The following is a 20,000-nucleotide window of genomic DNA, read 5'->3' on the forward strand; positions in this document are numbered from 1 at the left end:
ACACTGCAAGTATATATATAATGTAGTAACAGACACCTTCATAACAATATGTAATATGTACAATATACACACTGCAAGTATATATATAATGTAGTAACAGACACCTTCATAACAATACGTAATATGTACAATATACACGCTGCAAGTATATATATAATGTAGTAACAGACACCTTCATAACAATATGTAATATGTACAATATACACACTGCAAGTATATATATAATGTAACAGACAACTTCATAACAATATGCAATATGTACAAAAGACACACTGCAAGTATGTATATAATGTAGTAACAGACACCTTCATAACAATATGTAATATGTACAATATACACACTGCAAGTATATATATATATAATGTAGTAACAGACACCTTCATAACAATATGTAATATGTCCAATATACACACTGCAAGTATATATATAATGTAGCAACAGACACCTTCATAACAATATGTAATATGTACAATATACACACTGCAAGTATATATATAATGTAGTAACAGACACCTTCATAACAAAATGTAATATGTCCAATATACACACTGCAAGTATATATATAATGTAGCAACAGACACCTTCATAACAATATGTAATATGTACAATATACACACTGCAAGTATATATATAATGTAGTAACAGACACCTTCATAACAATATGTAATATGTACAATATACACGCTGCAAGTATATATATAATGTAGTAACAGACACCTTCATAACAATATGTAATATGTACAATATACACACTGCAAGTATATATATAATGTAACAGACAACTTCATAACAATATGCAATATGTACAAAAGACACACTGCAAGTATGTATATAATGTAGTAACAGACACCTTCATAACAATATGTAATATGTACAATATACACACTGCAAGTATATATATATATAATGTAGTAACAGACACCTTCATAACAATATGTAATATGTCCAATATACACACTGCAAGTATATATATAATGTAGCAACAGACACCTTCATAACAATATGTAATATGTACAATATACACACTGCAAGTATATATATAATGTAGTAACAGACACCTTCATAACAAAATGTAATATGTCCAATATACACACTGCAAGTATATATATAATGTAGCAACAGACACCTTCATAACAATATGTAATATGTACAATATACACACTGCAAGTATATATATAATGTAGTAACAGACACCTTCATAACAATATGTAATATGTACAATATACACACTGCAAGTATATATATAATGTAGTAACAGACACCTTCATAACAAAATGTAATATGTACAATATACACACTGCAAGTATATATATATATATATATATATATATATATATATATATATATATATATATATATATATATATATATATATATATATATATATATATATATATATATATATATATGTAGTAACAGACACCTTCATAACAATATGTAATATGTACAATATACACACTGCAAGTATATATATATATATATATATATATATATATATATATATATATATATATATATATATATATATATATATATATAATGTAGTAACAGACACCTTCATAACAATATGTAATATGTACAATATACACACTGCAAGTATATATAATGTAGTAACAGACACCTTCATAACAATATGTAATATGTACAATATACACACTGCAAGTGTATATATAATGTAGTAACAGACACCTTCATAACAATATGAAATATGTACAATATACACACTGCAAGTATATATATAATGTAGTAACAGACACCTTCATAACAATATGTAATATGTACAATATACACACTGAAAGTATATATATATATAATGTAGTAACAGACACCTTCATAACAATATGTAATATGTACAAAATACACACTGCAAGTATATATATAATGTAGTAACAGACACCTTCATAACAATATGTAATATGTACAATATACACACTGCAAGTATATAAATAATGTAGTAACAGACACCTTCATAACAATATGTAATATGTACAATGTACACACTGCAAGTATATATATATAATGTAGTAACAGACACCTTCATAATAATATGTAATATGTACAATATACACACTGCAAGTATATATATAATGTAGTAACAGACACCTTCATAACAATATGTAATATGTACAATATACACACTGTGTCAATAATGTCTTTTATTATTTAGCGCACTGTATATATATATATATATATATATATATATATATATATATATATATATATATATATATATATATATATATATATATATATATATATATATATATAATGTAGTAACAGACACCTTCATAACAATATGTAATATGTACAATATACACACTGCAAGTATATATAATGTAGTAACAGACACCTTTATAACAATATGTAATATGTCCAATATACACACTGCAAGTATATATATAATGTAGCAACAGACACCTTCATAACAATATGTAATATGTACAATATACACACTGCAAGTATATATATATATAATGTAGTAACAGACACCTTCATAACAATATGTAATATGTACAATATACACACTGCAAGTATATATAATGTAGTAACAGACACCTTCATAACAATATGTAATATGTACAATATACACACTGCAAGTGTATATATAATGTAGTAACAGACACCTTCATAACAATGTGTAATATGTACAATATACACACTGCAAGTATATATATAATGTAGTAACAGACACCTTCATAACAATATGAAATATGTACAATATACACACTGCAAATATATATATAATGTAGTAACAGACACCTTCATAACAATATGTAATATGTACAATATACACACTGCAAGTATATATATAATGTAGTAACAGACACCTTCATAACAATATGAAATATGTACAATATTTACCATATTTTGCTAATTTTATGCACAGCCAGAACTAATTATTTGGCGCATTTATTTCCGTTTCCATGGCAGCGCACTTTCGACTTCCTGCAACAAATGTGTTCCTACTCCCGGAATCAAACACGAGTGTGTTTTATAGTCATGGCAGACTTGGTGACAGACAACAAAGACGACTATTTTTGGACAAATGAGGATTCACAACCTTATGTTTTTGAAGCTGAAAATACTGAGGATGAACTGCTGCTTATAGAAGCAAGCAGGAAGAAGAGGCTGAAACGTTGGAGCAGACGGAAGCCGAAAGAGGGTGACATTTGAGAGTGCAAATCTGGAACTTTTGAGCCAAGCTATGGCGAATTAATGTTGATGTAGATGGTCATATCTACTGTACATATTATTGATGTAGATGTTCATATCTACTGTACATATTGTTGATGTAGATGTTCATATATACTGTACATATTGTTGATGTAGATGTTCATATCTACTGTACATATTGTTGATGTAGATGTTCATATCTACATGTACATATTGTTGATGTAGATGTTCATATCTACATGTACATATTTTTGATGTAGATGTTCATATCTACTGTACATATAGTTGATGTAGATGTTCATATCTACTTTACATATTATTGATGTAGATGTTCATATCTACTGTACATATTGTTGATGTAGATGTTCATATCTACTGTACATATTGTTGATGTAGATGTTCATATCTACTGTACATATTGTTGATGTAGATGCTCATATCTACTGTACATATCGTCATTACAAAACAGAAGTGTGGATACTTCTCTTGTTGCCCTATTTGTATTTGACTTTATTAATTCGTCACAGTTTACCTGAAACATGAAACGTGACAAATTGGGAGGGGGGTGCACTATCCACTATGGCCGTCAGATGGCAGTAGAGTGCTGAATATCTCAAAATATGTTTTGTGGCAATTCCAACTTTAGTTGCTATGTAGAGTGGTGCTTTCCATCATTTCCAGCAGATTGCATTGCAAAATGATTACCCAAAATTCCAACACCAACCATTTCAACTCATTCAGACCATTCCATTTTTTTTAAACATTTTTTAAAAAATTCCCGCTTTTTTCGAAATTCCCAAATTTTTGGGAAATTCCCATTGAACTAAATGGGATATTATTCAAAGTTCCACAACGCCCACATTTTAAATCTGATACAAACTGTTCCAACTTCAAAATATGCCGCCTGTTCAGGAATTGTGTGCTCTACTTCAACAATACTGAAAAAAATTCCAGGATTTCCCATAATTCCATTTTTTTTTTCATTTTCCCCATTCAAAATGAATTGTCCATTTTTCAAACTTCCACAATTCCCACATTTTTCAACCAATTCATACCATTCCACTTCCAACACATTCCACCATCCTGTAAATTTGAAGAACATTTTTTCCAAATTCCAAAAATTTCCAGGATTATCCAAAATTCCTGGTTTTCCAAAGCCCCATTTCAACCCTTTTTTCTGGCGACTACTACTCCCACATTTTTCAACGCATTTCAACCGTTCTACCGTCATTCTTCCTAATTAGGACAAAAAACTGAGTTGTTTTTTTAACTGAAAAAATTCCCGGTTTTCCCGAAATTCCAGGAATTCCGTAATACCATTTCTCCATTCAACATGTTACTACTTCAACATTTCCCGACAGTTTTGAAAAATTCCAACACCAACCATTTCAACTCATTCAGAACAATACATTTTTGTTTACCATTTTCAAAAAAATTTATCGCTTTCCCCGAAATTCCCAAATTTTTGGGAAATTCCCATTGAAATCAATGGGACATTCTTCAAAGTTTCACAACTCCCACATTTTTCATCTGATTTAAACTTCAACTTCAAAATATTCAGCTTGTTCAAGAATTGTGTGTTGTACTTCAACAATTATAAAAACAATTACAGGATTTCCCATATTTCCATTTTTTTTTTCATTTTCCCCTTTGAAAATTAATTGGCCATTTTTCAAACTTCCACAATTCGAACATGTTTCAAACTTTTAAAACCATTCTACCTTCCATTCTACAGTCCACTGTCCTGGAAATTTAAACTACCCTTTTTACAAGTTCAAAAAAATTCCAGGATTTTCCAGAATTCCTGGTTTTCCAAAGCCCTATTTCTACCCTTTTTTCTGGCGACTACTCCTTCCACATTTTTCAACGCATTTTAACCGTTCTACCGTCAAAACATTTTTCTTAATTGGGACAAAAAAACAAAGTTGTTTTTTGAACTGAAAAAATTACCGGTTTTCCCTAAATTCCAGGAATTCCGTAATACCATTTTTCAATTCAATATGTTACTACTTCAACATTTCCCAACCGTTTTGAAAAATTTCCAACCCCAACCATTTCAACTCATTCAGACCATTCCATTTTTTTTAACCTTTTTTTTTTTTAAATTCCTGCTTTTCCCGAAATTCCCCAATTTTTTGGAAATCCCCATCGAAATGAATGGGACATTCTTCAAAGTTCCACAACACCCACATTTTTCATCTGATTTAAAACGTTCCAACTTCAAAATATTCAGCCTGTTCAGGAATTGTGTGCTCTACTTCAACAATACTGAAAAAATTATTTTCCAATTTCTAAAACAATTCCAGGATTTTCCAAAATTCCTGGTTTTCCAAAGCCCTATTATCACCCTTTTTTCTGGCGACTACTCCTTCCACATTTGTCAACCCACTTCAACCGTCACACCGTCAAAACATTCCTCTTAACTAAGACAAAAAACGAAGTTGTTTTTTAAACTGGAAAAATTACCGGTTTACCCGAAATTACAGGAATTCCGTAATACCATTTCTCAATTCAACATGTTACTACTCTGAAAAATTCCAACACCAACCATTTCAACTCAATCAGACCATTCAGATGGTTAACCATTTTCAAAAAATTCTCGCTTTTCCTGAAATTCCCAATTTTGGGGGGAAATTCCCATTGAAATTAATGGGACATTTCTCAAAGCTCCACAACCCCCACATTTTTCATCTGATTCAAACTGTTCCAAATATTCAGCTTGTTCAGGAATTGTGTGCTCTACTTCAACAATTCTAAAAAAAATTCCAGGATTTCCCATAATTCAATTTTTTTTTTTCATTTTCCCCTTTGAAAATGAATTGGCCATTTTTCAAACTTCCACAATTGCCACATTTTTCAACCAATTCATACCATTCCACCTTCAACACATTCCACCATTCTGGAAATTCAAAGAAAATGTTTTCAAATTTAAAAAAAATTCCAGGATTGTCCAGAATTCCTGGTTTTCCAAAGCCCTATTTCCACCCTTTTTTCTGGCGACTACTCCTTCTACATTTTTCAACGCATTTTAACCGTTCTACCGTCAAAACATTCCTCTTAATTAGGACAAAAAACAAAAGTTGTTTTTTGAACTGGAAAAACTACCGGTTTTCCCGAAATTCCAGGAATTCCGTAATACCATTTCTCAATTCAATATGTTACTACTTCAACATTTCCCAACCATTTTGAAAAATTCCAGGATTTCCCATAATTCAATATTTTTTTTCATTTTCCCCTTTGAAAACAAATTGGCCATTTTTCAAACTTCCACAATTCCAACATTTTTCAACCGAATCAAACCATTCTACCTTCAACACATTCCACTAATCCTGGAAATTCAAACTACTTATTTTCCAAGTTTAAAAAAATTTCAGGATTTTCCAAAATTCCTGGTTTTCCAAAGCCCTATTTCCACCCTTTTTTCTGGCGACTACTCCTTCTACAATTTTCAACGCTTTTTAACCGTTCTACCGTCTAAACATTCCTCTTAATTGGGACAAAAAAACAAAGTTCTTTTTTGAACTGGAAAAATTACCGGTTTTCCCGAAATTCCAGGAATTCCGTAATACCATTTCTCAATTCAATATGTTACTACTTCAACAATTCCAGACCGTTTTGAAAAGTTCCAACACCAACCATTTCAACTCATTCAGACCATTCAAGTTTTTTTTTTAACCATTTTCAAAAAAAATCCCGCTTTTCCCGGAATCCACAATTTTTGGGGGAAATTCCCATTGAAATGAATGAGACATTCTTCAAAGTTCCACAACTCCCACATGTTTCTTCTCATCTAAATCGTTCCAACTTCTAAATATTCAGCCTGTTCAGGAATTGTGTGCTCTACTTCAACAATTCTAAAAAAAAAATTCCAGGATTTCCCATAATTCCAATTTTTTTAATTTCATTTTTCCCCATTGAAAATTAATTGGCCATTTTTCAAACTTCCACAATTCGCACATTTTTGTACCGATTCCAACATTCCAACTATTCTTACATTCACACTACATCCTGTGAGCATTTCCCTTCAACTTCAGCATTGGAGCGTTCACACGCAATACCTGCAGGAACGATCTCATCTCGTTACCCAGTGAATTTCCGTGACTTTACAAGAAGCACGTTTACAGTCTACTTTTGTTACCGTGTGTAAAAACCACATCATCCCCCCCATTGTGGGGTCACTAAAGTCCATCCTGTCCTATAATAAATGTGTTCATGCTTGAGGATAAAAGCCTGTGGTTTATGTTTTGTGTCCAGAGTTGACAGGTAAGAAAAAAACAACTAATTAATTGTCTGGATGAATAAGGCAGCCTTTCCTCGCGGTGGTTGGAGAGACCGTCCATGTTTGATGGTCACGTAGCAACGTAGTGGAAAGGAAGGGAGGGATGCTGAGAAATGATAGCTGGCGTCGGGGGGGAGGGGGGGGGGCGTCAGGGCGGCTGTGTGAATGGCGTCCCTGTTAGCGTTGACGCTGGCACACAGACAGCCATACAGCGGCCGCGTGAGCAGGTGCTCAGCCCAGCGACACTGCAGCCAGCCTGGGCAACAACAGGTGCAGACTCAGCCTCCGTTTTGGAGCCACTCATCCCAAACATGCAGCCATGACCTAACTCCCTGGCCCATCATAACAGGGGTGGGGGGGTCAATCTGCATGTACAAAACCCATGAAGTGGTCACGTTGTGTAAATGAAAAGAGAATACAACAAATCCTTTTCAACTTATATTCAATTGAATAGACTGCAAAGACAAGATATTTTATGTTTACACTGAGAAACCATTTTAATTTTTTTTTGCAAATAGTCATTAATTTACAATTTATTGGCAGCAACACATTGCAAAAAAGGCATTTTTCCCACTGTGTTACATGGCCTTTCCTTTTAACAACACTCAGTAAAGGTTTGGGAACTGAAGTGGAATTCTTTCCCATTCTTGCTTAAGTTGTTCAACAGTCTCCCTTCTGCTATTTTAGCCTTCACATTTTCAATGGGAGACAGGTCCGGACTACAGGCAGGCCAGTCTAGTACCCGCACTCTTTTACTATGAAGCCACGCTGTTGTAACACGTGGCTTGGCATTGTCTTGCTGAAATAAGCAGGGGCGTCCATGGTAACTATGCTTGGATGGCAACATATGTTGCTCCAAAACCTGTATGCACCTTTCAGCATTAATGGTGCCTTCAAAGGGGCACAGCACCAAGTCCTGGGCCCCATTAGCCGGGGGTCCTTACCCCACCCTTAACCCAACGTCGCCCCCCCATGTTTATATTATTCACACGTGAATAATGCTGTATAATAGACTGTATTTATATTATTCACATGTGAATAATGCTGTATAATAGACTGTTTTTATATTATTCACATGTGAATAATGCTGTATAATAGACTGTTTTTATATTATTTACATGTGAATAATGCTGTATAATAGACTGTTTTTATATTATTCACATGTGAATAATGCTGTATAATAGACTGTTTTTATATTATTCACATGTGAATAATGCTGTATAATAGACTGTTTTTATATTATTTACATGTGAATAATGCTGTATAATAGACTGTTTTTATATTATTCACATGTGAATAATGCTGTATAATAGACTGTTTTTATATTATTTACATGTGAATAATGCTGTATAATAGACTGTTTTTATATTATTCACATGTGAATAATGCTGTATAATAGACTGTTTTTATATTATTCACATGTGAATAATGCTGTATAATAGACTCTATTTATATTATTTACATGTGAATAATGTTGTATAATAATACTGTATTTATATTATTCACATGTGAATAATGCTGTATAACAGACTGTCTTTACTGTATATTATTCACATGTAAAAAAATACCCAAGTGTTTATCGTCTATCGTGAGCGAACTGTGGTGCTGAATTTCCCCCAGGGATCAATAAAGTATGTTCTATTCTATTCAATTCTATTACACAATGGGTATTCAAACCGGCGCATCGGGCTAAAGAAAATTGGCCGGTGGCCGAATGCATGCAAAGTAACCATATATATATATATATATATATATATATATATATATATATATATATATATATATATATATATATATATATATATATATATATATATATATATATATATATATATATATATACGAACCCCGTTTCCATATGAGTTGGGAAATTGTGTTAGATGTAAATATAAACGGAATACAATGATTTGCAAATCATTTTCAACCCATAATTAGTTGAATATGCTACAAAGACAACATATTTGATGTTCAAACTCATAAACATTTTATTTTTTTTGCAAATAATCATTAACTTTATAATTTGATGCCAGCAACACGTGACAAAGAAGTTGGGAAAGGTGGCAATAAATACTGATAAAGTTGAGGAATGCTCATCAAACACTTATTTGGAACATCCCACAGGTGAACAGGCAAATTGGGAACAGGTGGGGGCCATGATTGGGTATAAAAGTAGATTCCATGAAATGCTCAGTCATTCACAAACAGGGATGGGGCGAGGGTCACCACTTTGTCAACAAATGCCTGAGCAAATTGTTGAACAGTTTAAGAAAAACCTTTCTCAAGCAGCTATTGCAAGGAATTTAGGGATTTCACCATCTACGCTCCGTAATATCATCAAAGGGTTCAGAGAATCTGGAGAAATCACTGCACGTAAGCAGCTAAGCCCGTGACCTTCCATCCCTCAGGCTGTACTGCATCAACAAGCCACATCAGTGTGTAAAGGATATCACCACATGGGCTCAGGAACACTTCAGAAACCCACTGTCAGTAACTACAGTTGGTCGCTACATCTGTAAGTGCAAGTTAAAACTCTCCTATGCAAGGCGAAAACCGTTTATCAACAACACCCAGAAACGCCGTCAACTTCGCTGGGCCTGAGCTCATCTAAGATGGACTGATACAAAGTGGAAAAGTGCTCTGTGGTCTGACGAGTCCACATTTCAAATTATTTTTGGAAACTGTGGACGTCGTGTCCTTTGGACCAAAGAGGAAAAGAACCATCCGGATTGTTTTAGGCGCAAAGTGTAAAAGGCAGCATGTGTGATGGTATGTGGGTGTATTAGTGCCCAAGACATGGGTAACTTACACATCTGTGAAGGCACCATTAATGCTGAAAGGTACATACAGCTTTTGGAGCAACATATGTTGCCATCCAAGCAACGTTACCATGGACGCCCCTGCTTATTTCAGCAAGACAATGCCAAGCCACGTGTTACATCAGCGTGGCTTCATAGTAAAAGAGTGCGGGTACTAGACTGGCCTGCCTGTAGTCCAGACCTGTCCCCCATTGAAAATGTGTGGCGCATTATGAAGCCTAAAATAGCACAAGGGAGACCCCCGGACTGTTGAACAACTCAAGCTGTACATCAAGCAAGAATGGGAAAGAATTCCACCTGAGAAGCTTCAAAAATATGTCTCCTCAGTTCCCAAACCTTTACTGAGTGTTGTTAAAAGGAAAGGCCATGTTGCTCGTTGAAACTGAATGGAGCTCCTGTTGTCGTCTCACGGGGCCAAATCGGAGATGGGGGGGCCGTGTTTTGGACACCCCTGGTTGACGTGCACTAAAAAAACTCTTTTTTGTATGGATTTGGTTGGAACCAACTGTCGACCTTAATACGTTTTTATACTTTTTAACTCCTTTCTTGATAATTTTTGGTTTTTACAACAACAAAAAAAGTGGCAAAAATTCAATATAAAGTGCTGAGAATATGAATTTGATTAAATAATCACATAACCTGCCATTATTCACCATTATTAATAAGTCAAGTTATCTGATACACATAATAAAACATGATTATTACTGTAATGATTGTATTATAGTACTATATTACTCCTCTAGCTTTAATAAAGGGGCCTTGAACGCACCACAGTTATGTGCAAGGATATGCAAAAGTGAAACTTCCACCTAACTTTCTCCTACGCTGCCACAAATAGATTTATTATCCGTTCACCTTTCTTCTATCACCGCATTCCTTGCTCCAGAATGTCGGCTTGATTAGAAGCATGCGGTGTAAAATGTTATTCCGAGTAAACAAACTTGCTGTTTCATAAAGTAGGCGACATTATTAGCTCTGCCGAGCGTGATGTATTATAGTGCTTCATCGCCATTTCTTCTCCCTCTTCTTTGTTTGGGATTTAGCGGGAAACTTTATGAAGGGTTTAGTTTAGTTCTTGACGGAATTACACTAAGGAACAACACTTTATTATATATAATTTATTTAAACCGATTAACATTCAATATTTTAAGTATTTTCCCCGCACAAAGTGATGAGTCTAATCCAATAATGTGATTATTGATCAATTGCCACTATCTTGTGGACATTGTGAGTAAACTAGGTCGAAGAAAATAAAGCAGAGCACTTACATACTTGTATGACCCAATCCTAACAACCTTCCTTACTAATGGCGCAAAAAATTAAAAAAAAATAAAATAAATAAATAAAAATGCAACAAAGACAAAAAGTCAACACACATTGTCACAAACAACACAACCTGGCCACTGAACTTTGTGGATATTACATAAAATGTCCAAACACAGAACATAATTCAATACAATTCAATACTTCAAAACGGCGTTCCTAAAGATACTAAATGACATGGCTCCCGTGAAAACAGTCAGGATCAAAGCCCGCTCGGAACCATGGATGAATCCGGACCTATTAGCTGCCATAAAAGACAGAGACAGGAAATACTCTGAATACCAAAAATGTAAAACAGAAGTAGATAAACAACCCAATAATATCAACCTCAAATTACTCCTTTCAACTCTCAAAAAGCAATGCAATAAATTAAGAAATAAGTTAACCAACCTGACTAAATCCTTTAAAAAAAATTACATTAACGACAAAATAGAGGAAAACACAAATAAGCCACGTGAGCTCTGGAAAATTCTCAACAACCAGCTTCCTGGTTGCAGCCAGAAACTTAAAACAAGACTCACCAACATCAGCATCAAGGAGGGTGACTACCTCATTACAGACAAAATGGAGGTAGCTAGCAGACTTAACATCTTTTTCACCAGCATAGCCGCAACTCTTGTCAACAAGCTGTCCCACCACTCTGGTCGCTTTGGTGTAGAACACATTAAAGCCTTCTACAGAAAGCTAGGAGTATCCAACGATGATTTCAAATTAGAAATGGTCACAGCTGATGAGGTGTTTAAAAAATTGAGCGCGCTCCACCCTAACAAGGCCACCGGCCTTGATAATATTCCCTCCAGATTCCTCAGGGACTCTGCCTCCATCATTGCCCCGATCATCACGCACATAATAAACCTATCAATTACACAAGGCCAAGTACCAAAAGATTTTAAGATAGCAAGAGTAACTCCCCTCTTTAAAAAAGGAAGCAAATTGGAACCTGGCAACTACCGACCTGTTTCTATTCTCAGTTCCGTTTCGAAAGTAATGGAGAAAATAGTTTATGAACAGGTCGATAGTTACCTTGCCACTAATAAACTCATGTACAAATTCCAATCCGGCTTCAGAACTAACCACTCCACTGACACATGCCTTCTCTATCTGACCGACCACATCAAACATGAGGTGGACGCGGGCAAATACTGCGGCATGGTCATGCTGGACCTTCAGAAGGCCTTTGACTCCGTTAACCACGCTATACTGTTGGATAAGCTCAGAGCAATCGGATTTAACAAAACCTCATGGAGCTGGATGCAATCTTACTTGGAGGGGAGGGAGCAGGTGGTAGAGGTGAACGGCACCGTGTCCCCCCCCCCCCCTCTCGGTGAGCTGTGGAGTCCCCCAAGGCAGTATATTGGGACCTTTACTGTTCCTAATATACATAAACGACATGTCATCGGCATGCGACTGTGAATTGTTTTTGTTTGCGGATGACTCTGCCCTGCTGGTATCCGGCAAGGACAAGTCACAGGTGGAGAAAATCCTCAGTGCTGAGCTCTGTAGAACTTGCACCTGGCTCGCTGACAACAAGCTATCCATCCACTTGGGTAAAACAGAATCCATCCTGTTTGGGTCCCACATCAACCTTAAGAAAGTCAATGACTTCACCATAAAAGTAGGTGACATTGTTATCACCAGGAAAGATGAGGTCACCTACCTAGGTTCCATTGTAGAGGCTAACCTTTCCTGTGATAAAATGGCAACCAAGGTAATCAAAAAGGTTAACCAACGAACGAGATTTCTCTACAGAATTTCCTCTCTGGTCAACAAAAGCACCTTGAGGATTCTGGCGGGAACTCTCGTTCAACCCTTTTTCCATTACGCATGCACCTCCTGGTACCCTAGCACCTCCAAAACCCTCAAATCTAAACTCCAAACATCTCAGAACAAGCTAGTCAGGTTACTTCTAGACCTCCACCCCAGATCCCACCTCACTCCCACCCACTTCTCTAAAGTGGGCTGGCTCAAGGTGGAGGACAGGGTTAAACAACTTGCACTGAGCCTAGTCTATAAAATCCACTACACCTCCCTGATACCGAAGTACATGTCAAACTACTTCCTTAACGTAAATGACCGCCATAACCACAACACCAGGGGGAGCTCCACTAACCACGTTAAACCCAGATTCCGAACTAACAACGGTCTTAACTCATTCTCTTTCTATGCCACATCATTGTGGAATGCACTCCCAACAGGTGTAAAAGAAAGGGCATCTCTATCCTCCTTCAAAACCGCAATAAAAGTTCACCTCCAGGCAGCTACAACCCTAAACTAACACCCTCCCCGGATTGCTAATAATCAAATGTAAGCAATCAAATGCAGATACTTTTTCTTTTTCTTATGGCTTCTGATCTCTCTCTCTCTCTCTCTCTCTCTCTCTCTCTCTCTCTGTATGTCCACTACTTGATGTCCTACTCCCCCCCCCCTCCACACCCCTGATTGTAAATAATGTAAATAATTCAATGTGATTATCTTATGTGATGACTGTATTATGATGATAGTATATATATGATAGTATATATCTGTATCATGAATCAATTTAAGTGGACCCCGACTTAAACAAGTTGAAAAACTTATTTGGGTGTTACCATTTAGTGGTCATTTGTACGGAATATGTACTTCACTGTGCAACCTACTAATAAAAGTCTCAATCAATCAATCAATCAATACACCCATAAAAATCCCCTGCAATGCATGATGGGAAAAATGCTAAACACTCTCCACATTTATACCATGTTTGGCACTTTTTAGCTGCTTGATGTTTCTAATTAATTACTAAACTTTAAGGTGGTTGTCACAGAAGTAAACATACTGTTAGTATCTAATTATATTAATTATATATCCATTACATTGATATAATATGTAGTAGGGTTGTACAGTATACCAGTACTAGTATAGTATAGCGGTATTAATGAATCAAAAATGATACTATACTATTCTACTATAGTAAAGTACCAGTTCCCCATTTATTTTCCTTTATTTTTGTAAAAAAAATTACGGACATGACGGCGCGTCGTCACGTGGGGACATTGTTGGTTTTACGAGCAGAGGAGCATGTTCGGCAGCGCACACACACTGGGTACTTACAAGCAGACACGGTGTGTAGACAGAAAAGGGAGAACGGATGCGTTTTGGGTGTAAAAAGTAAAGATAAAGGTGAAGTTATAACACTGAAACACCCTCTTACAAATGCGGAAAGTTTCTTGCAGGTAATGTTATCACTGGAGGACGAGGAATAGCTAAACATGCTTCACCATACACCGTAGGAGGATACAATAGCTCATCGCTAACAGCAAGCTAGCGGTCCTGAATGTAAACAAACGCCATGGGTGGATCTACACCTGACATCCACTGTATTGATATCAAGTACAAGAGCTAGTCGATACTACTATGATTACATCGATATTTTTTATCATCACAAAATCGTTTTTCCTTTAAAAAAAAATGCATATTATGTTTATAAAGTCAGTAAATACGTCCCTGGACACATGAGGACTTTGAATATGACCAATGTATTGAAAAAATGTGATTTTTAAAATAAATCCGATTTTGGGAAAAAAAAATATGATTTTGAAAAGATCTGATTTTGAAGAAAATCCGATTTTGAAAAAAAAATCAGTTTTTGAAGAAAATCATATTTTGAAGAAAATCAAATTTTGAAAAAAAATCTGTTTTGGGAAAAAATCAAATTTTGGGAAAAAATCTGATTTTGGAAAAAAATCCGATTTTGAAGAAAATCCGATTTTGAAGAAAATCAGACTTTGAAAAAATCCGATTTTGAAAAAAATCCAATTTTGAAAAAATCCAATTTTGAAAAAATCAGATTCTGAAAAAATCCGATTTTGAAGAAAATCAGATTTTGAAGAAAATCCGATTTTGAAGAAAATCCGATTTTGAAGAAAATCCGATTTTGAAGAAAATCCGATTTTGAAGAAAATCCTATTTTGAAGAAAATCCGATTTTGAAAAAATCAAATTTTGAAAACATTTTTGAAATTTTTTTTGAAAAAAAACATCTGATTTTTGGAAAAAATCCGATTTTGGAAAAAATCAGATTTAGAAAAAAATCGGATTTTGAAGAAAATCCGATTTTGAAAAAATCAGTTTTCGAAAAAATCCGATTGTGAAAAAATCCGATTTTGAAAAAATCCGATTTTGAAAAAATCAGATTTTGAAAAAATCCGATTTTGAAAAAATCAGATTTTGAAAAAATCCGATTTTGAAAAAATCAGATTTTGAAAAAATCTGATTTTGAAAAAAATCTGATTTAGAAAAAATCTGATTCTGAAAAAAACTGTTTTTGAAAAAAATCTGATTCTGAAAAATGCATATTATGTGTATAAAGTCAGTAAATACGTCCCTGGACACATGAGGACTTTGAATATGACCAATGTATGATCCTGTAACTACTTGGTATCGGATCGATACCTAAATGTGTGGTATCATCCAAAACTAATGTCAAGTATCAAAGAAGAGAAGAATAAGTGATTATTACATTTTAACAGAAGTGTAGATAGAACATGTTAAAACAGAAAATAAGCAGATATTAACAGTAAATGAACAAGTAGATTAATAATCAATTTTTACAGTTTGTCCCTCATAATGTGTACAAAATAATAGGTGTATAAATGACACAATATGTTACTGCAGACTAATTAGGAGTCTTTGTTTGTTTACTTACTACTAAAAGACAAGTTGTCTAGTATGTTCACTATTTTATTTAAGGACTAAATGACAATAATAAACATATGTTTCATGTACACTAACATTTTTTTGTTCAAATAAAGAAAATAACGCAATTTTTTTGTGGTCCCCTTTATTTAGAAAAGTATCAAAAAGTATTGAAATACATTTTGGTACCGGTACCAAAATCTTGGTATGGGGACAACACTACTGTATGCTGCATTATTGAGCACATTCATGATACATTCATGATATATTCATGATACATGATCATGATACATTCATGATACTCAGACTTAAAAAGGGGTGTAGAATCCTCCACACCTCAGGGCACAAAGAGCAGCATCTGCTGCATGACTTATTCCAGCCTGGTCCTCAGAGAGTGGCCCCGAGAGGAGCTTCACTCTTCAGAATGAAAAGGGCAGAGGGCCCGGAGTCACGCCGGAGTGTTTTCAATACTTGTCAGATCCTCACAATCACCCAGAGAGAAGTATTCAACATCAAAGTCATGCAAAACTGTGCGTGATGCCTTCAGGAGCCTTTCAAAACTGTACATGATGCCTTCAGGAGCCTTCAGGAGCCTTTCAAAACAGCGCGTGATGCCTTCGGGAGCCTTCAGGAGCCTTTCAAAACAGTGCGTGATGCCTTCAGGAGCCTTTCAAAACTGTGTGTGATGCCTTCAGGAGCCTTTCAAAACTGTGCGTGATGCCTTCAGGAGCCTTTCAAAACTGTGCGTGATGCCTTCAGGAGCCTTTCAAAACTGTGCATGATGCCTTCAGGAGCCTTCAGGAGCCTTTCAAGGGGAACTCTTGCAGATGTTTTCAAAAGGAAAGGAGAACAACAATGGCTGCCACACGGCCTGGGGAGCTTTATGTGAGAGGAGGTTCTGCTGTCCACAATACTGTATCTGCTACACATGATGGCTGGAACATGGGAGTAGGAACATGGGAATAGGAACATGGGAATAGGAACATGGTAATAGGAACATGGAACTAGGAACATGGTAATAAGAACATGGGAATAGGAACATGGGAATAGGGACATGGTAATAGGAACATGGTAATAAGAACATGGGAATAGAAACATGGGAATAGGAACATGGTAATAAGAACATGGGAATAGGAACATGGTAATAAGAACATGGGAATAGGAACATGGTAATAGCACCATGGTAATAGGAACATGGTAATAGAACCATGGTAATAGAACCATGGTAATAGGAACATGGTAATAGAACCATGGTAATAGGAACATGGTAATAGGAACATGGTAATAGAACCATGGGAATAGGAACATGGTAATAGGAACGTGGTAATAGGAACATGGTAGTAGGAACATGGTAATAGGAACATGGTAGTAGGAACATGGTAATAGGAACGTGGTAATAGGAACATGGTAATAGGAACATGGTAATAGGAATGTGGTAATAGGAACATGGTAATAGGAACATGGTAATAGAAACATGGTAATAGGAACATGGTAATAGGAACATGGTAGTAGGAACATGGTGATAGAACCATGGTAATAGGAACATGATAATAGGAACATGGTAATAGAACCATGGTAATATAACATGGTAATAGGAACATGGTAATAGGAACGTGGTAATAGGAACATGGTAATAGGAACATGGTAATAGGAATGTGGTAATAGGAACATGGTAATAGGAACGTGGTAATAGGAACATGGTAGTAGGAACATGGTAATAGGAACATGGTAGTAGGAACATGGTAATAGGAAAATGGGAATGGGAACATGGTAATAGGAACATGGTAATAAGAACATGGGAATAGGAACATGGGAATAGGAACCTGGTAATAGGAACATGGTAATAAGAACATGGGAATAGGAACATGGGAATAGGAACATGGTGATAAAAACATGGTAATAGGAACATGGTTATAGGAAAATGGTAATAGGAACATGGTAATATGAACATGGTGATAAGAACATGGTAATAGGAACATGGTAATAGGAAAATGGTAATAGGAACATGGTAATAGGAACATGGTAATAAGAACATGGGAATAGGAACATGGGAATAGGAACCTGGTAATAGGAACATGGTAATAAAAACATGGGAATAGGAACATGGGAATAGGAACATGGGAATAGGAACATGGTGATAAGAACATGGTAGTAGGAACATGGTTATAGAAAAATGGTAATAGGAACATGGTAATATGAACATGGTGATAAGAACATGGTAATAGGAACATGGTAATAGGAAAATGGGAATAGGAACATGGTAATAGGAACATGGTAATAAGAACATGGGAATAGGAACATGGGAATAAGAACATGGGAATAGGAACATGGGAATTGGAACATGGGAATAGGAACATGGGAATAGGAACATGGTAATAAGAACATGGGAATAAGAACATGGTAATAGGAAAACGGGAATAGGAACATGGTAATAGGAACATGGTAATAAGAACATGGGAGTAGGAACATGATAATAAGAACATGGTAATAGGAACATGGTAATAGGAAAATGGGAATAGGAACATGGGAATAGGAACATGGTAATAGGAACATGGTTATAGGAAAATGGGAATAGGAACATGGGAATAGGAACATGGTTATAAGAACATGGAAAATGATTCCCGGGCGCGGAGCCGCTGCTGCCCACTGCTCCCCAAAGGGATGGGTCAAATGCAGAGGACAAATTTCACCACATCTAGTGTGTGTGTGAGACAATCATTGGTACTTTAATCTTTAATCTTAATAAGAACATGGGAATAGGAACATGGTAATAGGAAAACGGGAATAGGAACATGGTAATAGGAACATGGTAATAAGAACATGGGAATAGGAACATGGTAATAGGAACATGGGAATAGGAACATGGGAATAGGAACATGGTAATAGGAACATGGTAATAGGAACATGGGAATAGGAACATGATGATAAGAACATGGGAATAGGAACATGGTAATGGGAAAACGGGAATAGGAACATGGTAATAGGAACATGGTAATAAGAACATGGGAATAGGAACATGGGAATAGGAACATGGTAATAAGAACATGGTAATAGGAACATGGGAATAGGAACATGGGAATAGGAACATGGTAATAAGAACATGGGAATGGGAACATGGGAATAGGAACATGGGAATAGGAACATGGTGATAAGAACATGGGAATGGGAACATGGGAATAGGAACATGGTAATAGGAACATGGTAATAAGAACATGGGAATAGGAACATGGGAATAGGAACATGGTAATAGAAACATGGTAATAGGAACATGGTAATAGGAACATGGTAGTAGGAACATGGTGATAGAACCATGGTAATAGGAACATGGTAATAGGAACATGATAATAGGAACATGGTAATAGAACCATGGTAATAGGAACATGGTAATAGGAATGTGGTAATAGGAACATGGTAATAGGAACATGGTAATAGGAATGTGGTAATAGGAACATGGTAATAGGATCGTGGTAATAGGAACATGGTAATAGGAACATGGTAGTAGGAACATGGTAATAGGAAAATTGGAATGGGAACATGGTAATAGGAACATGGTAATAAGAACATGGGAATAGGAACATGGGAATAGGAACCTGGTAATAGGAACATGGTAATAAGAACATGGGAATAGGAACATGGGAATAGGAACATGGTGATAAGAACATGGTAATAGGAACATGGTTATAGGAAAATGGTAATAGGAACATGGTAATATGAACATGGTGATAAGAACATGGTAAT

At 35.5% G+C, this 20,000-nt stretch overlaps 1 protein-coding gene across 1 annotated transcript in view; it reads left to right on the forward strand.

The window, feature by feature from the left end:
• The window catches only part of sema6ba (sema domain, transmembrane domain (TM), and cytoplasmic domain, (semaphorin) 6Ba), a 173,164-nt gene that overhangs the window by 1,380 nt on the left and 151,784 nt on the right, over nucleotides 1-20,000 (forward strand). The gene's annotated exons all lie outside the window — the stretch shown is intronic.

Source organism: Entelurus aequoreus, linkage group LG16, assembly GCF_033978785.1.
Source record: "Entelurus aequoreus isolate RoL-2023_Sb linkage group LG16, RoL_Eaeq_v1.1, whole genome shotgun sequence".
Classification (NCBI taxonomy): Eukaryota; Metazoa; Chordata; class Actinopteri; order Syngnathiformes; family Syngnathidae; genus Entelurus; species Entelurus aequoreus.